Source organism: Narcine bancroftii, chromosome 3, assembly GCF_036971445.1.
Source record: "Narcine bancroftii isolate sNarBan1 chromosome 3, sNarBan1.hap1, whole genome shotgun sequence".
In the NCBI taxonomy this organism is placed as follows: Eukaryota; Metazoa; Chordata; class Chondrichthyes; order Torpediniformes; family Narcinidae; genus Narcine; species Narcine bancroftii.
The window spans coordinates 199867320-199891031 of NC_091471.1; the positions used below are offsets into that span (position 1 = coordinate 199867320).

The following is a 23712-nucleotide window of genomic DNA, read 5'->3' on the forward strand; positions in this document are numbered from 1 at the left end:
GCATGAGCTCAGTCACCTGGTGCATTGTGACATCATAATCGCTGCCCAGGATGCGCACTGGAAGGGATACTGGAGTCAGAGAGAAACCTCTGATGATGCCATTTCCCCATGGCTGCCTGGCCACATGGCGACACAAGTGGGACCGGTTCACCATGAGGATGTGCGGTGCCACACAACTCCACCCCCAGAACCGGCTACAGGTCCTGTCACTTTGGCGGCTGGTCCCGGCGCTTGGGCACAGCCATCTGCACCGGCTGTTATAAGTCCAGATGGGATGCCTTCAGGCGATCCACTGTAAAAAGTTCCTCTCTCCCTCCAACGTCCAGGGTGAAGGTTCCACCGGACCGGTGCAAGACTATGTATGGCCCCTCGTACGGTCACTGTAGCGGTGCACCTTGTGATCCCCTCCACACGAAAATGAACTGGGCTGAGTCGAGCTCTTTGGGGAGATGAAACAGCTGGGTGCCATGGCATGCTGGAGGTGGGGGAGCTAGGGAGGCCAGTTGCCTGCGTAGGTTTGCCAGCAGGTTTTTGTCAGTGGCTGTGGTGTCAGGGTTTGGGCCGAAAAACTCACCCGGCAGGGAAAGCGGTGCGCCATAGACCATCTCCACTGCTGAAGCCTGCAGGTACTCCTTGGGTGTCGTCCTAATCCTGAGAAGGACCCAGGGTAGTTCGTTCGCCCAGGCTGGTCCAGAGAGCCTGGCCATAAGGTGCCTGTGGAACCTTTCCACCAACCCATTGGACTGTGGGTGGTATGCTGTGGTGTGGTGGAGCTTGACCCCCCAGGAGCTTTGCCATTTGAGTTCACAGGGAAGACATGAACTGCGCCCCTCTGTCGCTAGTGATGTGCGCTGGGATTCCAAAATGGGCGATCCATTGGCTGACCAGAGTCCTGGCGCACGTCTCTGCAGAGGCCTCCTTAATCGGGACAGCCTGTGGTAAACATGTGGCCTGATCCACCACCTTGAGGAGACAACAAGCCTTCTTGGATACCGCAGGGGCCTGAACACATCAACGTGGATGTGTTGGAATCTGCGAACTGCCGGGTCGAAGTTCTGAATGGAGGCTCGCATGTGTCACTGGACCTTGGAGGTCTGGCACCTGGTACAGTTCCTGGCCAGTTCCACCAGCTCTTTCTTCAGCCCATGCCACATAAACCGCTCTACGACCATCTGTACTGTTGTCTTTACCGCTGGGTAAACGAGGTCATGGATCAGACTGAAGATTTTCACCCTCCAATGCGGTGGTACCACCAGGCATGGTGTGCTTGTTGAGACGTTGCAGAGCAATGTGTCTGGGCTGCTGGGCACTTGGACATCTTTGAGTTTGAGGTCCGAAATGGTGGTCTGCAAGGCCTACATCTGGCCACTTTAACCATGAGGCTAAATTCTGCCAGCCGGGCAAAGAGTGTGGAGGTGGGCTTTGAGTTCGTCGCGGTTGCGACTGGCAATGAGAATATCATCCAGGTAAATTAACATAAAGTCCAGGTCTTTTCCAACTGCGTCCATGAGCCGCTGGAATGTTTGGGCTGCGTTCTTTAGACCAAAGGGCATAGATAGGAACTCAAACAGGCCGAAAGGGGTGATATTGCCCATCTTACCCATGTTGTCTGGATGCATCGGGATCTGATGGTATCCCTGCACGAGGTCTACTTTGGAGAAGACTCGTGCGCCATGGAGGTTGGCGGAGAAGTCCTGTATGTGGTGCACCTGGTACCTGTCAGGGATCGTTGCGTTGTTCAACCGACAGTAGTCCCCGCATGGTCTCCAGCCCCTGGACGATTTCAGGAACATATGGAGTGGCAATGCCCAGGCGCTGTGCGAGCGTCGGACGATTCCCATTTCCTGGAGCCTGGAGAACTTCTCCTTTGCCTGCTGGCACTTCTTGGGCAGTAGCCGTCTGTGTCTAGCATGCAGTGGGAGGATCTGTGTGGTGATGTGGTGGAAGACCCCATGCTGGTGCAGGGCAGCATTGAACCATGGCTCTAAGATGGTGGGGAATTTGTGGAGGATCTCGTCAAACCCGTCCGTGGCGGCAGCCACGGTGGCGATTTTGGGCCTGTGGGCTTCTGCTTTGTCCAGTTGGATAGAGTGGAACGTTTAGGCGTTGACGAGCCTTTTGCCCTTCATGTCAACCAGTAGGCCATGAGCTCTGAGGAAGTCAGCCCCTAACATCACGGTGCCCATGGAGGATAGGATGAACCTCCAGTGGAACTTCTCCTTTCCGATCTGGATCTGTGCCCTGTGGGTGCCGTAGTTCCTGATGGTGGAGCTGTTTGCCAATCACAGGGTTGGACCTCGAGATCGGGTGTGAGTCTCTAATGCTGTGGGGGGAAGGACGCTGAGCTCAGCCCCTGTGACAACTTGGAATTGGCGGCCGCTGGATCTGTCCATCACATGAAGGAGGCTGTTTGTGTGGCCAGTCGTCGCAGCCATCAATGGCAGCTGGCCTGATCGTTTCCCTGAAACCCGCAGGACTAGCAGCACTTACATGCTTGTGCTCCCCAGCACTGGTGGTAGAAACACCAGGTTGAATGGCCCTCCTCTGGCTTGGTCTTGGGAGTGGCTTGCGGTCAGCTGGCTTCTGGTCATGTCACCTGGTTGAGGGCTGCCTCGTTCTCCCTCTTTGTGCACCAGAGGGCACCTGCACAGGCTGCTGCTCTCCTCAGGTTCGAGAAGTCTTCATCTGTGAGGAGCAGCTGGATGTCCTCCACCATCTATTCCAGGAATATCTGGCGGAAGAGAAAACAAGACATGGTTTTCTGCCAGGGCCAGTATTTCGTCCATCAGCGCCGATGAACTACGGTCCCCAAGCCCATCTAGGTAAAGGAGCCTGGAAGTCCGTTGCTGGGGAATTCGCCCGAAAGTTCCAAGCAGCAGGTCTTTGAGGGTGGTGTACTTGCCCATAGCCGGGGGGTGGTGGATGATGTTATCCACCCTCGCTGCTGTATCTTGGTCCAGAGCGCTCACGATATGATGGATCATCGTGGCGTCTGAGGAGATGTTGCGGAGTTGAAATTGTGCTTCCGCCTGCCTGAACCACATTCTCGGTTGGTGGGTCCAAAAGGGAAGAAGCTTGTTGGGGACAGCGTTAACCTCTGCTGAATCCATGGTATTTTGAGTCCAGAAAAATGTCGGGGCTCATCGGGGTCACCACTGTGACGGTGTGAGCAGTGGAAGAAACACAGCCACCACGTTGAGGGTCGTTAATGACTGTTTTTATTTAAATTCAGCCCGGCCCTTTAAGGGCGGCATGAGCTCAGTCACCTGGTGCATTGTGACATCATAATCGCTGCCCAGGGCGCGCGCTGGAAGGGATGCTGGGGTCAGAGATACAAGTGGAGCCGGTTCACCATTAGGATGTGCGCCGCCACAAACTAGAAAATAAGCTCAGTTATGGTTCTCCTGACTTTGGGGCCTCGAAAGAGTCATGATATCGTCGTACCTTGAGCCTGATTTATCTTTACACATTGCCTTAACCATTATCACTATGTACCAATCTCCCACTATTCCTCTTGGCACCCCAGGTCCCTTTCACAGTGAACCATACGCCATCTCCAATAACATTTGAACAGTGCTTGTAAATATTCTATTCCCTTGTGAATGATTATATATCTCCGAAATTTGATTTTATTTAGGGTGAGGACAACCTACATCAAAGTGGTCCATGGTTGGGATATTATTCAACAATCTCGTTCCCTTTATTCTCCTCATCTCTCCCCTTGGGTTGTATTGATTTCTGTTCTCTTCTCCTCCCATCGCGACTTTGGAAATTATAATTATTATTTCCCCATTCTGGTACTGTTGATTTCACTTTTTTTCTATTGTTTGGTAGTATCTTGGCTTATTTCATTGCGTTAATGTTATGTTGCCACCTTGGTTGATAACTGCTGAAATATTTCCGTTGCCAAACCAAAAGATCACACTGCTTTGCAATTTCCCACTTAAGCTATATGTTTCCAAAGCTAATTCAATATTTGTCAATGAAAGGAATACTAAAACTGTTAACGATGAATAGCCCCAGGTCTGTGAGTATTATACTGGAAAATAGCCTCCCAAATCCAATGCGAGGCCAAACATTAGACTCCATTGTTTTAAATAGGGCAAACAATTTGAGAGTCGAATTACGTTAAAAAGTATCTCTCATTTAGTGCTTTTTACTTTTTTGTGTGTCTTAGGTGCTTTGAGATAACTATAGTTTCATTCTTTATTTTGGAGGTGTTCAATGATTTTTATCTTTTTTTTAATTTTAATTTTTGACATTTTTTTGGTTGCCTAAATGTCTGAGTTATTTAAAGGACTAATTATGATTTCCAAAACTTTACAGTCCGCAGAAGTGGTTCTCAAAAACTGTCAACCATGCTTCAAGGCCAGGCCAACTTTACCTTTTGTTCGTCATTATTTTTGGGAAGTAGGCATCATTGCCAAGTTCAGCAATTAATGTCCAAATGTAATTGTTCTTGAGAAGCTAATAGTGGCAGGAGTGCCCTTCTGATGAAGACATTGCCACAGAGTTTTTGAGTAGTGAGTGCCAAGTTTTGGATTCAGAAATGATGAAGGAACAGAAGTATAGTTCTAGGTAAGGATGGTGCATGAATTAGAAATGAATCTGTAGTGGAGATACTCCCCTGCATCCACTTCTCTTGTTCCACTACAACACTATCAGTCTAATGCAATAGCAAGACAGAATGACTCTGTTCATTAATGCGTGCTGAATAACTAGATGAGTTGGCAGAGGAATTGAACAAAACAACTTTACTCTATGCAATCAAACAGAGGGAGAGAGAGAGCCCATGGCATGGTGTCTGCTTCCTGCCAATACTCAATTCAACCCTCATGTAGCTTGCACATGAGCAGCGCGCTGTTGTGAGTTGGGCAGCTGCAATGTGATTGCAGCGGGTGCAGAGCAGCCGATGGCAGCGGCTGTCTACATTCACTTTCTGAGTACCCCCTCCCCAACCACATACCACAGTATTAACCTGTTTTAATATTTTAAACATTGCATGGGTAACATTCAAACATCATATCCAACTCTGTTCAGTCCCAGTATTTTGGGTTGGGCTTACAGATGTGCCCAGTGTGTGCCCTGTAACAGGCCGCTGCGGATGTGGAGGCTTGGGGTGCCTCATCCTGAGGGTGTGCATTGTCCATTGTCTCAGGGGTACTGTCCATTGTCTTATTAATGGTTGCTTGGGGACTCCCACCAATCTCAGGCTCACATTTCAAGTCCAGGAACACAATCTCATCTGAGTTGGTTTGAGATGGGGCTAGTTCCCTTAGCAGGAGATGTGTCATCTGTTTCTTCTGTACATCCTCTCTTAAGCACCAGGTATGACCTGGGTTCCTGGCAGCTTCTTTCGACTATGCCCATGTGGTCATATCCTTGTGGAGTCTGCATCCTTATGGCTTGCCGTTCTGCGTGGCTCAAATGGTCAGCTTATTCTGTCAAAACAATTCTTTTGTGCCAGCCTTCTGTTTAGCAGCTGTGCCCTGACTTCTTGGGGGTTTCTTGATTGAAACTCCAGAAGCCTCCTTGCCACCAGTAGAGTCATCCTGGTCTGTCCTTGCATTAACTGTTGGGCCGGCAAGCACAATGTGGTGTCACAAGGGACATTCTCAGGTTGAGTAGGTTGAGGAATAGAGTTTTCCATGATCTGTTTTGCGCTTCTTATAGCTCTCTCAACCAATTTGTTTGACTGTGGGTACTCTGGGCTGCTGGTGATGTGCGTGAAGTCCCACACTGCTGCAAAGTCTCTGACTCTCTTGTTGGTGAACTGCCTGTCATTGTCTGGCAGCAGAGTGTGAGTGGCCCATGGTATGAGGAGTGTTGTTTCCACTTGGACATGACCGCAGAGGAGGTTGCATCGCGTAGCAAATCTATCTCGAACCATCCCAAGTAGGAGTCAATTTGCACCAAATATTGCTACTTCTGCCATTCAAAAATGTCCATTGCCACAGTCGACCAAGGTAGGTATGGAATGGAGTGGAGCTGCAGTTGCTCTTTCTGCTGGAGCAGCTTAGATCTGTTGCACACTGAGCAGGTCTGTATCCCTTGGCCTATGTTCACTGTCATGCCTAGCTAGAAAACAATGTCCCTCACCTTACATTTTGTCGCCTCTGCACCCGGGTACCCTCTGTGCATGATGTCAATGTTATGTATTCTACATTGAGCTCAGGATTAATGCTCTTTGGCCCTTCATCAATGAGTAGCTCATCGTGGAAGGGAAAGTAGGGTTGTCCTGCTGGTGGCAGACTGTGCTGCTTGTTCGGCCAGCCAACTTTTAAAGTATTATCTTCTCCGTGTGTTTTCTTAGTTCCTCCAGCCAGGCTGAGGATATGTGGGTGACTGTCATAACATCTAAGCTGTCTTCTTCTTTGACCTGCTGGACCACGCATTTTCTGGGAACACAAAATAGCGCATTTGCTAAGTGCAAGTTCTTACCGCATTTGTGCACAAGAGTGATGTTGTACTTCTGGAGTCTGAGCATCATTCTCTGTAGTCTCCCTGGAGCCGCGTATATTGATTTGTTCAGTATTGTCACCAGAGTTAGGTGGCTGGTTTCTATAGTAATCGGCCTACCATAGATATCGTCATTGAACTTGGAGCAGTCAAAAACAACTGCTAATAGTTCTTTTTCAGTTTGTGCGTTCTTGGTTTCTGTGTCAGTGAGTGACCTTGAAGTGTATGCCACCGGTTCTCCATCTTGCAGGCTTGCTGCACCTAAGCCATACTGCAAGGCATTGCAGGTCAGCATCACCAGTCTTCATATGTTGTAGTAGAAGAGGACCGGTGGGCATGAAATGGGCATCTTTAATGTGCCGAAAGCACTCTGCTTCTCCTCATGCCAGGTCCACTCTAGGCCTCTGTGCACCAGCTGCCTCAGTGGGGCTGTCAGCTCACTCGAGTTGGGACTAAATTTGCTCAGGTAGTTTACCATGCCAAGGAATCTTTGTAGGGCTGGCATGTCTGTTGGCACCAGCATTTCGCTAATGGCCGTTGTTTTGGAGGGGTCCGCCTTCAGACCTTTGCTGATGAACACATAGCCTATGTAGCTGACTTGGTTCAGGCGGAACCTGCACTTCAGGGGGTTGAGCCTCAAGTTTACCTTTCATGCTCGGTTGAGCTCCTTCATTAAGTTGCATTGCGTTCCTCTTGATCCTTGCCACTACCAGTATATTATCAACTATGATGGCACAGGGGTACCCAGAGAAAATTTGCTTCATGGATCTTTGGAATACTTCGCTGGCTGAAGTATTTCCAAATGGTATCTGCAGGAACCTGCACTGATGAAATGCAGTGCTGAACATGGTCAGTAGTGATGAGTTATAGTCAAGTGAGACTTGCCAGAATGAGTTTTTTTTCCATTTAGGATTGAGAATACCGTTGCGCCGGCCATCTGTGATGCCAACTTCTTCAACGATGCGCATGTGTGATGTGGTCTCTTCAAGGCTGCATTGAGGTCTCATGGATTTATGCAAATCCAGATCTCCTGACTGTCTTTCTTCTTAGTGGTCATCAAGGAGGACACCCATTTGGTCGGCTCCAAAACTAGAGTGATTATGCCCATGTTCTGCACTCTGTCTAGCTAAGCCTTGAACTTGTCCTTCATCACTACCGGTATACAGTGTGCTGGATGAACCATGGGTCTTAACTCCAGGTCAAGCCACATGGAGTTTGTCACTGGCAACCTCCCCAGCTTGTCTTTAAAACCTCACTGCATTTGGAAAAAATTCTCTGTGAGAATTTCCCTTCAGATGGGCTTATCTGGGGTACCTCTCTGCTGAACAAAATGAGTCCCATGTCCATTCATGCACTCAGGCCTAGCAGAAGCATCCTCATAAACTACAAAAAACATTAACATGTGTAATTTTCTCTGTACATAGTTCCATGCTGCACTATGCCATTGGTTTGGATTCTGTTGCCTCCATATACCATCAGACTCGTTGACCTGATGCATGCTTAAACCTGTTTCTCCTTTTTCAGCAAGTTGAATGTCTTTAGTGACATCTGCTCCTGTGTCGACCTTCATCTCTGCTGCCTTGCAGGGGTCCTCAGCACCCACTAATGAGACAATAGACAATACTTATCCTCAGGTTGAGACACCCCAAGCCTTCACATCCACAGTGGGCTGCTACAGGACACGTGTGGGGCATGTCTGTAAGCCAAACCCAAAATATTGGGACTGAACAGGGTTGGATATATGATACTTGAATGTTACCTATGCAATGATAAAATTGGCTCGTACTGTTGTATGTGGGGGACTGCTCAAGAAAGGGAATGTAGACAGCTGTTGCTATCAGTTGCTCTTCACTCACTGCAATCCCATTGCAGCCACCATACTCTCAACAGTGCACTGTGCATGCACAAGCTCCACAAGGGCGCGTTAGTTGAATTGGGTACGAGCAGGGAGAAGATGCCATGCTTTGGGTTCTCTCTCCCTCTCTCTTTCAATGGCTTCCGGGCCCGCCGTATTTAACAAAATGTACTCCCTGGTGCAGGCAGCCTTGTCACTGTGCGCTGCTGCAATAAATATGTCATACTCTTGCTCAAAAATATGCCAGTTCTCTGTTACGTTTCCTTCAAACGGTAGAAGGTCAGGCTGTCTAAATCTGTCTGCCATTATGGCAACTGTTGCAAACGTAATTCTGGTTTCTCACTGCGACAGATTGGAAGGCTTCAGGCTTGGGACCTCATTCCCGCTCCTGACACCTTTTTCATTATTGCATGCTGATTAACTAGATGAGTCGGCAGAGGAGGTGAATCAAACAACTTTACTGTGCACAATCAAAGAGAGAGGGAGAGAGACTCATAGCATGGCGTCTGCATGTTGTGAGGAAACAGGTTTGGTAGGTCTCAAAAGCAAGGACTCGACAGTTTTTGTAGTGAAGGGTTTTATTTACAGAAGGCAAGTGTGGGAAATGGTAACAGATGCAGCCACACACACACACACACACACACACACACACACACACACACACACACACACACACACACACACACACACACACACACACACACACACACACACACACACACACACACACACACAAAGAGTTTACAGCAGCTGTGGGAAAGTAATATCAGCAGTGAAACACACATACAATTAATATTAAAGATGGGAAAATAATATGGGAACAAAATGCACACAAACACATACAATGAAAGGGTACATACCTTTGGCTTGGCTTCGCGGACGAAGATTTATGGAGGGGGTAAAAGTCCACGTCAGCTGCAGGCTCGTTTGTGGCTGACAAGTCCGATGCGGGACAGGCAGACACGGTTGCAGCGGTTGCAGGGGAAATTGGTTGGTTGGGGTTGGGTGTTGGGTTTTTCCTCCTTTGCCTTTTGTCAGTGAGGTGGGCTCTGCGGTCTTCTTCAAAGGAGGTTGCTGCCCGCCAAACTGTGAGGCGCCAAGATGCACGGTTTGAGGCGTTATCAGCCCACTGGCGGTGGTCAATGTGGCAGGCACCAAGAGATTTCTTTAGGCAGTCCTTGTACCTTTTCTTTGGTGCACCTCTGTCACGGTGGCCAGTGGAGAGCTCGCCATATAACACGATCTTGGGAAGGCGATGGTCCTCCATTCTGGAGACGTGACCCATCCAGCGCAGCTGGATCTTCAGCAGCGTGGACTCGATGCTGTCGACCTCTGCCATCTCGAGTACTTCGACGTTAGGGATGAAAGCGCTCCAATGGATGTTGAGGATGGAGCGGAGACAACGCTGGTGGAAGCGTTCTAGGAGCCGTAGGTGGTGCCGGTAGAGGACCCATGATTCGGAGCCGAACAGGAGTGTGGGTATGACAACGGCTCTGTATACGCTTATCTTTGTGAGGTTTTTCAGTTGGTTGTTTTTCCAGACTCTTTTGTGTAGTCTTCCAAAGGCGCTATTTGCCTTGGCGAGTCTGTTGTCTATCTCATTGTCGATCCTTGCATCTGATGAAATGGTGCAGCCGAGATAGGTAAACTGGTTGACCGTTTTGAGTTTTGTGTGCCCGATGGAGATGTGGGTGGGATGGTAGTCATGGTGGGGAGCTGGCTGATGCCCCACCACCCCTTGACTCAGTGCAGGCACAGCTCTATGCTACAAGGGATACCAATTAAATGCTCCCAACCCTTTTAACAGTGCACATCTTACCAACAGTTTCTCCAGCACCCTTCCACATTTCTAGGCCTTGAGTGAAGCAGGGTGGTCCCAAACTAGTAAAGATAGAGAACAAAGAGCACATGGCTCCTTTAACAGCTCAGGCTGTTAGATGGGATAATGGCTCGGTGCCAGGAAGCTTAATCCAATTACAACCGGCAATGACCTAAGCCAAGTATTGGCAGGCGAGAGATAACTTATAGGGACCAATGGCAAGGTGTGCATTTACAGGGATCAAAGGCACTAATGGGTGGGGTGGAATCAAACCTTGATTGGCAGCTGGTGTGTCCTCTGACTAAGTTGGGGAAGTGCTGTCTCATGACAGCCACAACCCTTCCTAATCCACTCAATGCACTGTTGCTAGTTCGGTGGCTTCAGTGCAACTACAGTGGGTGCAGAGCACCCAATGCCAGTGACTGTCTACAGACACGCTTAAAATATTTTATACAGTCAAGTAATATGGTGTAATTGGTAAGGATAGTATTTAATTGATAATGTGGTAGAGATCCACATTTTGAGAATGTGTGGGAAAATATTTGAGCATCCACCAAGGAGCTTCTGAATGCCAACATTTTCTGTTACCTCTCCTACTATAAAAATAAATGTGTGGAGTCATGCAGTGCAAAAACAGGCCCTTGACATGAATATGAACCAACCACTGTTACAAATCCTATACTATTTTTTTAAATTTTCTACATGTGCCCATCAATTCCCCTTTGAGTTTATTCTGATTTTACTTACTAAGATATATGTCCTCGGATTTTCTCATGTTATTTTTCACCTAATTCTTTCAGGTGTTTTTCCAAATAAGCTTTCCATGTTCTACTCAAACATCACCCCCACGGAGCTTTGTATCATGAGAGAATTTGGAGAAATACACATTCTTTTAATCAATATCATGAATAAGGATGTCACGGTCGTAACCTTGATGCTGATCCTAATAACAGCCAACCAGCCTTCTGTTGAATGTAAGGAGAAACATATTTACTTTCTTTCAATGGTGATGTCCACTGTCTGGCCCTTCAGTAACTTGAATGTTATTTGTCATTTTTCTGTCCACATCTGAATGTTCCCTGTACATCACTGCAAGCCATAGGAGACTGCTTAATTATTTAGAGTTTTGAACGAAACACAGCTCTGAACTGAATTTCAGCAAGCATTCCCATCTCTCAGTTATGGTGGATGAAGGATCAATGATGAAGCAGTCAAAAATTGTTAATCCTCTCAGAACAAACAATCTGGTAAAGTTGACCATAACAGTGGGTGCAGGATGCAGACCATATTGATAGAAATATTGAGAAGTACTGTAAACTGGAAGCCTTCACTTCGACTAAAGATGTAATTTAAAAACCTTGTCTTTTTGAAGAGTTAGTTGTTGACTGTACAATGAGCTAAACAGCATGCCTGTGTGAATATTGACTAGGTCCAGGTGAATGAACCAAATTTCCAATGATACAATGCCGTAAGGGTGCAACCTCCGAATAGGATGCAGAGTCTGGATATATTTTGCCTCCTCAAAAGTAAAATTGCATCCTTATGTCTGGGAAATTCATACATAAGGAATTAATTTCTCCCAAATTGATCATAATTACCTATAGGTTTGTATAGCTTTGAAGCCAATGGTACTTTCCATGGCTGGATGGAGCATGAGGACTAAAAAATGATTGGAAACAATTATGAAGAAATGCCTTCTGGACCCAGATTTCAGATACAAAACAAGGTTTCATCGACTGCTCTGTTCAATATTTCACTTAAACAGTTGTTAAGCACACATAGGATCAAGTAGCAAATCACATCAGTTTTTAATCTGAATTGACTACTTGGATATGAATTTTCTATGTTTATTCCTCTGGTGAAAATATATCAGAAGACACACAAGTCTGGCTTAGAAACACAAAAGCTGCAGCCCCTGGAATCTTGAGCAGACAAAGATTTGCTGGAGAAACTCATCAAGTCCGAGAACACCCATGAGTTTAAATGGTCAGTCAATGTTTCAGGTGTAAACTATTTTTCAACGATAATGACTGAGCAGAGTTGATGAGCCAATTAGCCTACTAGGCTCTATTATTTGGTGAAGAATGAATCAGTGAAAGAAGCTGGGGGAGGAGCATAGAGATGATAAAGTGTAGGACAGAGGGTGTGAGGGAGCAAGCTTCTAACCCACGTTATTTATGTAATATTACCTATTTCTATCTTATTTTTGAGAAAGAGTACAGACCCAAAATAATGACTGATCATTTATAACCATAGATGCTGTCGGCCTTCTGTTTTCCTCCAGCAATCCTTTATCAACAAATGACAGGCTGATTGATGCGGGCTACTCAGAAATGCTAAGCACATAGTTGGAATTCCCCATTTGGTTCTTCTCCCCATTGGCATTCAGAATTCAAGATCCCAAGATGATATTCCCAAAATTTTTTCACTTTCTCACGTGCCCAAATTGCATGTTAGATAATGTTGGATCCCATTTTTTTTTACTTTTGGGGTGTGATATATAACCTGTGTAACCAGTTATACTGTATCATACGTAACCTTGTGTTTATTATATTCTTCATAGTTGCAGAGCATAACTTTTCCCATGTTTCATTTTTTATCTTTATGTTTAAATCTCTTTCTCACTTTTGTTTGGGTTTATAGCTTATTTCATCATTTTCCTTCTCTTGCAGCTTGATGTACATGTTCATTATAAATCTTTTTATTATCATTGTTTCTGTAATCACATATTCAAAGCTGCTTCCTTCTGGTAATCTCAGTCAAATAAAATCACAAAAAGCAACATACCAAAAAATCCAGAGATCTTTCTTCTAAGTAATATAAGAAGTAAAGAATTAGGCCTCAAACTGGATGAAGCGCAAAAAAGATTTGTTATGATAGCCTTAGCTGTAGCAAAAAAAATGTATAATGTCAACTTGGAAATCAGAAGAGAACCTGAGAGTACAGCAATGGTACATGGAAGTGAATGAATGTATTCCATTGGAAAAAAAACATAATTTAAAAAATAAAGTCACATTATTTGAACAAATTTGGGAACCATACATGGAACATAACAGAGAGGGCTTGCCTCGGACCTCCACCCCCTAAAATGATAAAATGAGAAGACAAAATGACTCCAATTTCTCCTCCAGTTCTGTAACACTCCATTAAACTAGCCCAATGAACCCAGCTCACATATTTTATTGCAGTTTCTTTATTGATAGTTGAAATCTTGGCATCTTCTGTTAGAAGCACCTTTTTTTCTGTTTCACCATGTGAGAGATAATAGATTATAGGAAGTAAAGTTAGTATGAATAAAATAAAGAATAATAGACTAGACTAGAGGAAGTTCAGTAAGTGCTGAATAGGGATGAATTCTGATAAGAGTGTGAGGAAGGGTTACTCAAGTATAATAGAAGAAAGGACTTGTAGTGATATAAAGAATTAGCAAATTCTGCATATAGAATTAGTAACTCCTGGGGGTTGAGATGTTTGAATAAGAACAAAGGCAGATTCATGAATAAGGACAATGACATGATGGGACCCAAACAGGATACCCCATGGTCTTTCAAGTTTACAGAAACTGCACGTAGGCAGACAGAATTACCAAATGCAAACCAATACAGGAGGCAGAAGAATGTTAAGGGGGGGGGGGGGTTATCTCTACACTGAAATGAACTGTATAAAAGTTGGGTGAGCCCCAGTATGTGTGTGTATTCCCATGGTAAGGGGAAGCACCCAACTTTGCACTGTTGTACAATAAATGTTCTTTGTTCTCAATTTTTGTCTCGAGCGAAATCTGTGAAGGTACTTCTGTTTCTCACATATGGGGGCTCGACCGGGATCGCACTCCCTCCACTGACAGAGTGCCTGACAACGGGGATAGGTGCACCCCGGCTGATTCAGCTGGACTCCCGGACGAAGGGTGATTGGTCAGTGGACGAAGCGAGTGATATCCGAGAAGAGGCACTGAGAACAAAAGACGGGAGGATGTTAAGGAAGCGTGCTAGGAATAGCTACTAGCTCCCGGTAAGAGGAATTTATTTACCTGCTAGTATGGGAAACAGTCCCGGAGAAGGACGGGAAGATCAGATACCTAAACATAGTCTGTTAGGATTAATGTTATCTGATTGGGGTGCGGGGAAAACCCATGGGAAAGATAAACAGACCATGGTCAGGTATTGCTATCAGGAATGGATTAAGAATCCGATAAAAGGGAGTTTGGTATATTGGCCAAAGTTCGGATCCTACGAGGACTGGATGTGTCAGGCATTGAACATCTGGCTCTACCAAAATCAAGGAGGTAATACCGAGAGCAGAGAATATGCAGCCTGTTGGCTCAGTGGATCGTTTGATCAAATGATTTTGAGTGAAAAGGAATGTAAGAACAAGAAGGATGAGGAACCCTCTGCCCCTGAAATACAAGGATGGGATGTGTTACATTCCCTTCCTCCACCTTATGCTCCCCCTGTGCCGGCTCCTATCTTCCCCCTCTCACCTACACTTTACCCTTTTTCACCTTCCCCTCTTCCTCCACAGTTAGAGAAAGAAAAAGAAAGTAAGGGTGGTATGATGACCCGCTCACAGAGTACAAGATTACCGCCTCAACTGACACAAGAGGGAGGAGACTTTGGTTATGAGGGTCATTCAGAACATCATAGAGGAGGGGATAAGCGAGAAATTAACTGGATGAGACTTCTACGAGAGGTTCCCTTGGGAGGGGATGGGGGGGTCTCAGGTTCGTAAATGTGCCTCTGACCAGTACAGAGGTGCGCAATTTTAAGAAGGAGATGACCTCTCTGATAGAAGACCCTCAGGGATGTGCAGAACAATTAGATCAATTTTTGGAACCTAATATATATACCTGGGATGAATTAATGTCTATCTTTAAGACTCTGTTTACTTTGGATGACCGTGCAATGATTCACCAGGCAGGGGTAAGAGTCTGGGATAGGGAACACCAAGGGGGACCAGAGGCGATACCTGGAGAAGCTAAATTTCCCCTGGCAAACCCAAATTGGGATAAGACTACTAACGATGGTCGCATGCGAATGGATGAGTACAGGGTTTTTTTTTAAACTTTATTTAAAATTTTATGACATGAATAAAATAAAAATTACATTTAAAGAAATAATAAAAAATAAGATAATAAAAATTAGAATACTATATCATTAAACTACACAAATTAACCCCCCCCCAATATTTATAACACAACATTAAATCGTCTAATTTAAAATTAGTCCAACCCTCCCCAAAATAAAGAGTGAAAAATTAATTAACAATGTTGTAAATAAAATAGAAAAAACCCCACTTACAAAAAAAAGTATAAAACTTAACAACAAAAAATATTACTAACAACAAAAAAAAATCAATACTAAAATAATACCTTTAAACATATATTTAAATCAAACATAATACATGTATTTAACAAATGAAATCCACTTTAAAACTAAGTTCAAATATTAAAATCAAATATCAACCACATATCTGTTATACAAAAAATCATAATTAATAATACATAAATACAGAATTTCCATTAATACCAAGTTTCCTTTATAATTCATCAAGAGAACAAAACATCCCTTAGAAAAACAATCAGATAAACTTTTTATTCCCTTCCCCTCACCTTATATAAAAAAAGAAAAAAAAAAGAAAAAAAAAGTTCAAACTCTTATAAAATTCTCCATATTCTTCATTTATAAAATCTTCAAAATTCTCTATCGAAATTAACTTAATTTTATTAAACTCTTCTCTCTCAATGTATTTGTACTTGGTTTTCTTCTTTTTCTTCTTATCACCTTTCCCCTCATCTTCCTCTTCATCTAATTCAACATCCTCAATTTTTGACTTCTGTGACATCATCCTCTTAAAAAAGAGAGAAAAAAAGAAACCCGCCCCCAAAAAAAGAGAGAAAAAAAGGAGAGAAAAAAAACCTCCTAATTCCCTCTCAATTACAATCAGAAAACAAAAAGAGTTAAAAAAATTATTTATTTAAAAAAAAATAATAAAAAAAACCTTCACTTCTTAACCCGAAAATTAAAAAGAAAAAAAAAAGCAGGTCGGAGGTCACGACTACCTCCTCCTGTTTAAACCGCCCAAAGCGGTAACTCCCCCAAAATATTTGGTGTGAGATAACTCACAGGTAGCTGATGACTTCTGGAAACTGGTGCCCACCCAGTTCCCTCTCCCAACTCCCATTTCATTAAACTATCATCATTATTTAAACTATTTAAACTCTTCTCAAAAAAAAAGATAAAAGATTTATTTTTTTAAATCAACGTTACCACTTCGGTCACCATTGCTTCCATTTCTTTTAAAAATCTGGATCCCACCTTACATCTCTACTCTCTTTGGAGACCTTGAAGGACTACATCGTTCCTGAAACTGCATGATTGGTAGAGACTGAGCAAAGTCCATAGCCTCTTTAGGATTGTCAAAGAACTTTGGCTGATTTCCATCCTGAAAAATCTTCAGTACTGCAGGATACCTGAATGTTGCCTTATGTGTTTTTTTCCACAACCATTCTTTCACAGAATTAAATTCGTGTCGTTGAAACATAATTTCTTGACTCAAATCTTGATAGAAGAAAACAGGATTATTCTGAACCATCAAAGGAGATCTATTTTGCTGGGCATTTCTATTAGCCGTACGTAAAATTGTCTCTCTGTCACAATAGTTTAAACAACGGATCAGAACAGGTCTTGGATTCTGTCCTGAAAAAGATTTTCTTCTTAAAACTCTATGAGCACGTTCCAGTATTAAACCTTCATGGAATTTATCCTGTCCTAACACTCGTGGAATCCATTCAGTAAAAAATTTTCTTGGATCTGGTCCTTCTATGCCTTCTAGCAAACCAACAATTTTCACGTTGTTCCGTATAGATTGATTCTCCAAATAATCAACCTTTTTTGCTAAATTTTTATTTTGGATCTGCAATGTTTCAATTATTCTATTTTCATCTTGCAGTTGATCCTGTACATCAACTAAACCTTGATCACACATTTCAAATCTTTCAATGGTTTCAAGCTTAAAAGCTCCATTAATGGCTTCCGCCATCGCATTAATCTTGGAAATAAACGGGTTCACAAAATTAGCTAAGTGACTCAATACAGAATATATCTTATCTTCAAGATCCTTAACAGACATTTCAACAGAAGTAGATTCAGGCATAATGGGGTCTTGCTGTTCCTTAGAGACCACAGGATCTTCTGTCCCTTGCCTTAATTTAGTATCTTTTCTAGCAGTTTGACTTCGTATAAAAATCCCTCTCAAAGTCCCCCCAGCAATGCCAGGACACTGAAGATCAGGGTTATCTTTAAGCCAAATCTCTTTAATCATCTTCACTGAATCGATGTCTGGAAAAACCGTTGTAATTGGAGATGCATTTTGCAGCGCCACCACTATAGCAGTCGAATGACAACTCTTTAACTCTCCAGCTGGTGGCGCCCCAGCTGATTCAACTGTCAAAGTCTCAGTAACAGCATTCACAGTGGCCGTTGTGTGAAATACCTGCACCCGGCCAGCTCTTTGTTCTGAAAGCTACTGAGTGCGACCTTCAGAGAGCCTTATCGGCTTAAAACGGAGTTTCAATGCTGAATTCTGTACGTCTTCTTCTGGATCCATTCTACGTTGAGTCCTGGGTTCTTGTAAAGAAGTAGGCTCTGATAATTTCGGAAAATGTAGTTTTTTAACAGTCTGTTGATGTTTTCTTTTACCCTTTTTTTGCATATAAACCATTAGGTATTAATCCAGCACCTCTTATTATTTATAAACTTTTAAAAGAACTTTAACGGGCACTTAAAGACAAAACAATAAATCAGAGTCAGGAGAGGTCTGGAAGGCACGTCTGTTCCCTACGCCATCTTGCCATGCCCCCCGAGTACAGGGTTAATCTAATAAAAGGAATGAAGGAGTCTGTTCCAAAAGGACAGAACTTTAAGAAGGCATTTGAGGTTCCCCAAGGTCCCAAGGAGACCTCCTCTGCATTTCTAAATAGATTGCGTGCGGCCATACAGCAATACAGGGGGGGGGGTGTTAGATATAGGATCCCCAGCAGATGAACAGTTGGTATTGACAGGCTTTGTTACTAATTCAGCCCCAGATATCAGGAAGAAATTACAAAAGACAGAGAATTGGTATGAACAGGGAGTAACACAGCTTTTACAGATTGCACAAAGGGCATACGTCCAGAGGTCTGAAGATCAACAGAAAGGAAAGGCTAAGATTTGGATGCAGGCAGTCAAGGAAGTTGTGGAGGGACAGCAGGGAAATGTTAGGAGCTGTGTGCCAGCTCCTGGACGTTGGGAGGAGCGCCAGGGGTGGGGAAGTAGAGACCAGAGCAGAGGCAGAGGTAGAGGAGAATTCCAGGGACATCGACCATCCCCGGGACCCCGTAGAGACCCTGGTAGAAATTGGGAAACAGGAGCATTAGTTTGCTATTATTGTAACAAGGAGGGACACTTTAAGAGGGAATGCCCAATGCGAGTCAGGGAGACGCGATCTTATGCATTGATGGAGGCAGATTATGAATACGGGGGCTCATGGTTCTCAGTCAATACACACCATGGGGCTGCACGGAGAACCATTGGTATATTTAAGCATAGGACCCCATGGTGACGAGATGACTTTTCTAGTAGATTCTGGGGCAGCCCGGTCTAGTATTTTACAACGGCCCGAAGGTGTTAAAACTGAAGGGACAGTGCTGGTTTCGGGAGTGGCAGGAAGAGATTTTACGGTCCCTATACTAAAGAATGTAAGGATACAAATGGGAGAAAAGATAATAACAGAGGATATTTTACTAGTTCCCAAGCTGGAGTTTGCCTGTTGGGGTGAGATTTACAAGACCAATTGGCTATTGGTACCAGACGACAAGGATCAGGTATCAGGGTTCAGTTTTATATACTAACAGAGGAGGATCGGGAACTAATAAATCCTAGAGTATGGGCAGAAAGAGGCAATAGAGGAGGGTTATATGTTCCTCCCCTGCAAGTTACTTTAAAAGACCCTGACCAAGTAATAAGACAAAAACAATACCCAATTCCTATGGGTAGCCGAAGGGGGCTGCAGCCAGTAATTGACCAATTGGTGAAAGATGGTATACTCGAATCTTGTATGTCACCTTTTAATACCCCAATTTTACCTGTCCAAAAACCAGACGGTACCTATCGATTACTGCAGGATTTAAGGGAGTTAAGCAAAATCATTCTCACCCGTTATCCAGTCGTACCTAACCCCTATACGATAATGGGTAAAATTGATCCCCATAGTAAGTGGTTTAGTGTAATTGACCTCAAAGATGCCTTCTGGACTTGTCCGTTGGCAATAGACAGTAGGGACATGTTTGCATTTGAGTGGGAGAATCCTTTTACAGGATGGAAAAATCAATACCAGTGGATGGTCCTTCCCTAGGGTTTTACAGAATCCCCAAATTTGTTTGGCCAAGTTTTAGAACAGGTACTAGATGAGGCCCCTCGGAGAGAGAATTGTCAATTAATACAATATGTTGATGATTTATTAATCACGGGAAAAACGTATGATGTAGTTAAACAATCCACTGTTGAATTTCTGGATTTCCTAGGGAATAAGGGTCTTAGAGTGAGCGAATCAAAGTTACAATTTGTTCCATCTGAAGTTAAATACTTAGGTCATCTGGTTAGTCAAGGGATTAGGAAGATAAGTCCAGAGAGAACACGCGGTATTCTGCAGATCCCGCCTCCAAAGAGTGCTCAAGAACTTAGAAAATTCCTTGGTTTAGTGGGATACTGTAGAATTTGGATTGAGAACTATTCTAGCCTGGTCAAGTTTCTTTATGATAAACTTGCGACTCTAGGGGGTGAAATTGTTGTCTGGACAGAGGATGAGATTAAAGATTTTACCTTGGTAAAACAGCGTCTTATTAGTGCCCCAGTTTTGGCTTTACCCGACCTAGATAAGCCATTTGATCTATAAGCCAATGCGAAAGACGGTGTGGCCATTGGAGTATTAATGCAAGAGAGGGCAGGCTTTAGACAACCAGTTGCCTTTCTGTCAAAAATTTTAGATCCTATTTGTTGTGGTTGGCCAGAATGTGTGCAAGCAATTGCAGCCACTGCTATTTTAGTCGAAGAAGGACGAAAGATTACGTTTGGTGCCCCGATGTTAGTTCATACCCCTCACACAGTCCGCACCATTCTCTTACAACGTGCCGGAAGGTGGCTTACTGATTCTAGAATTTTAAAGTATGAAGCGATTCTCATGGATAGGGATGATTTGACACTGATTATAAACAAATAACAGAATTCAACCGCCTTCTTGGTTTCTCCAGATTCTGATACTGTCCCCAATGATTTAGAGCATATATGTTTAGAAGTGATAGATTTACAGACAAAAATTAGAGATGATTTAAGTGATGAACCTTTACAGGAGCGTGAAAGATGGTTTATTGATGGATCTTCCCACTGCTTTGACGGCATTCGTTATAGCGGGTATAGTATAGTGGATGGGAATGAAGGAGTTGTTATTGAAGCTGGTCGTCTTCCCGGTCATTGGTCGGCACATTCCTGTGAATTATATGCCCTCTGCAGAGCTCTCCAGGGTTTAGAGGGAAAGGTGGGCACAAACTATACTGACTCAAAGTATGCTTTTAGTGTCGTGCACACCTTTGGAAAGATTTGGAAAGAGCGGGGAATGATAACTGGGAAAGGACAAAAGTTGATCCATGAAAACTTAATTGTTCAATCCTTAGATGCTCTTATTTAACCTGAGGAGATAGCTGTAGTTCATGTACGGGGCCATCAAATTATTGACAGTCCTGAAGCACAGGGGAACAGACGGGCAGATGAAGCTGCCAAACAGGCTGCACTCACTGTTACTCCCCACCCCACATGAGGTTCAAAAGACTCTCATCTTTTCACAGCAAGAGGAAGTTTATATGAAAGACCAGGGAATGCGTCAAACTGCCGATGGGTTGTGATGGATGGCAGAGGGACACCAAGTACTGAACAAAGCCTTGGCTCGTCAGATTATTGATCAGCTCCACCAGCAGACATATTGGGGAACACAGGCACTTGTTGATGCTTTTGTACAGTCCATTAATTGCTCGGGAATATACACCATATCCAAGAAGATTGGGGGTGCCCAATCTGTCAGCGAGTGAATAAGAAAGTCATGTGCCAGGTAATGCTTGGCAGTCGCGATATAGTCATACGCCCGTTTCAACGACTACAAATTGACTTCACGGAATTACCTAAGATAGGGGTTTATAAATACCTCCTGGTGATGGTGGATCATTTTACTCGATGGGTTGAGGCTTTCCCGACACCTAATGATCGTGCTAGCACCGTTATTCGGATATTACTAGAGTCTGTTATTCCGCATTATGGCATTATTCAAACCATTGACTCAGATCGAGGTACACATTTTACCTCTCAGGAACTCCAGGGTATGTGTAAAATTCTGGGAATAGATTGGCAGTTACATACCCCATGGCACCCCCAGAGTTCAGGCCATGTTGAACGGATGAATCAGACCCTGAAAGATCAACTCACTCGACTTCATGAGGAAACTGGCCTCTCCTGGATTAAATGCTTACCCTTAGCTTTAATTAGGACTCGCACAGCTCCTCGTAAGGACCTTGCTGTCTCACCATATGAAATGATGTTTGGTCTTCCTTACATTGGATTCCACACTGATACCCCTACCCCTGAGGCTAATGACCAGTACATATCTAAATATTTACAGGGACTTTCTACTTCTCTGTATGACTTACGACAGAAGGGGTTATTAGCTCAAAACCCACCCCTGGACTATCCTATTCATTCTGTTAAACTTGGTGATTGGGTATATGTAAAAGCGTGGCAAGACCATAAACTAAAACCGATATGGGATGGCCCTTATTGTGTACTTCTGATTACAGACATTGCAGTGCGAACAAAAGAAAAGGGGTGGACTCACATACAACGCATTAAACAAGCTAAACCACGAACTAAAGACGTTGATAATATACCCTCGACCTGGCGTGCAGTCTCGCATCCTTCTGGTCTGAAAGTTACGCTATGCCGGGAAAAACTGCTGTAATGTTATTTTTATTATTTGCTGTATTGTTTTTCTGCTGGTTCCCAATTTTTGAGAAACCACCCAATTGTACACAATGTATTAAGTCCTCCTGGAATAAGGGCAGCAGAGGTGATAATTACTTTGAGGAATGGACAAGTTTACCTTTAGAATGCAGACAGAGCACAGGTATAGACTCTATTCATAGTGGGGTACCTTATTTAGTATGGTTTAATTTAGGATCCCAACATGGACCAGGGAAACAGACCTGCCCTAGTGGACTGGATTGGGTTGGCATCCTGGCCTCTACAGATATTAAAGAGATGAGTGCTAAAAGTATGGTACAAAGAAGATGGTGGGAAAATGATAGGCAGAACATTAGTTGGGGCTATACCTGGAGTAGGGATGAAGGGAGTATATATGCTAATGCTCGCAGACAAGCTGCTACTCACAGGTTAGGTAACAATAAACGCTCCCCCCCAACTTGGCATCTTGTAAATCATCCTTTGGGTCACGAATACATTCGGAAGGCTAAAGGCAATCACTTTAAGGGTGATTTGAGTTGTAAACAGCTCAAGCTGCTCCAGAATACCACAGATGTTTGTAATTTAAACCGTTTAACCAGACTCCAGGCCGTTTTGAAGATTATCACCAAACAGGCAGCGATGGCCTTGGATTTATTGGCTGAAGAACAATGACAGATATGAGCTACAGCTTATCAAAACCGCCTGGCTCTCGATTACTTGTTAGCTGCTGAGGGAACGTTTGTGGAAGATCGATTGATGACAATGGTCACAATGGTCAGGCGGTTGAGTTTTTTACTGGTGACTGGAGGTGGACACAAACAGCCCTTATAGCAGTTGGACTCATTACTTTAGCCATCATGAAACTTCCCTGCCTAATGACTTGTGTGCAGTGTTTAATTCAACGGACCCTTCGTCAGATCACTACAACCCAAAGGATGTATGTTTCCCAAACTCTGTCTGATGATGCTGAGATTACAGTTCGTTTACTGACTCGCTGGGAAAAAGACCAAGTTTCCAGTTGCGAATTTACTAAGCGTAGCTAAAGAAAAAGTGGGGATTGTGAGAGATAATAGAGTAAGCAAAGTTAGTATGAATAAAATAAAGAATAATAGACTAGACTAGAGGAAGTTCAGTAAGTGCTGAATAGGGATGAATTCCGATAAGAGTGTGAGGAAGGGTTACTCAAGTATAATAGAAGAAAGGACTTGTAGTGATATAAAGAATTAGCAAATTCTGCATATAGAATTAGTAACTCCTGGGGGTTGAGATGTTTGAATAAGAACAAAGGCAGATTCATGAATAAGGACAATGACATGATGGGACCCAGACAGGATACCCCATGGTCTTTCAAGTTTACAGAAACTGCACGTAGGCAGACAGAATTACCAAATGCAAACCAATACAGGAGGCAGAAGAATGTTAAGGGGGGGGGGGGTTATCTCTACACTGAAATGAACTGTATAAAAGTTGGGTGAGCCCCAGTATGTGTGTGTATTCCCATGGTAAGGGGAAGCACCCAACTTTGCACTGTTGTACAATAAATG

General features: G+C 43.9%; 2 long non-coding RNA genes across 7 annotated transcripts in view; one reads left to right on the forward strand and one right to left on the reverse strand.

Moving 5' to 3' along the window:
- Positions 1-3199, reverse strand: part of LOC138758011 (uncharacterized) — a 96425-nt gene extending 93226 nt beyond the window's left edge. For 4 of the 5 annotated variants that reach the window (XR_011354051.1, XR_011354052.1, XR_011354049.1 and 1 more), the window contains exon 1: positions 17-3199. This is a non-coding gene — a long non-coding RNA (uncharacterized lncRNA). The remainder of the gene's footprint in view (positions 1-16) is intronic. The other variant, XR_011354047.1, reaches the window with a different exon arrangement.
- Positions 60-23712, forward strand: LOC138758012 (uncharacterized). 2 transcript variants are annotated; one of them, XR_011354054.1, is made up of 3 exons: positions 60-1466; positions 10934-14141; positions 22006-23712. It is a non-coding gene; the product is annotated as an uncharacterized lncRNA (long non-coding RNA). The 2 variants fall into 2 exon arrangements; XR_011354053.1 differs by having other exon boundaries at positions 61-200.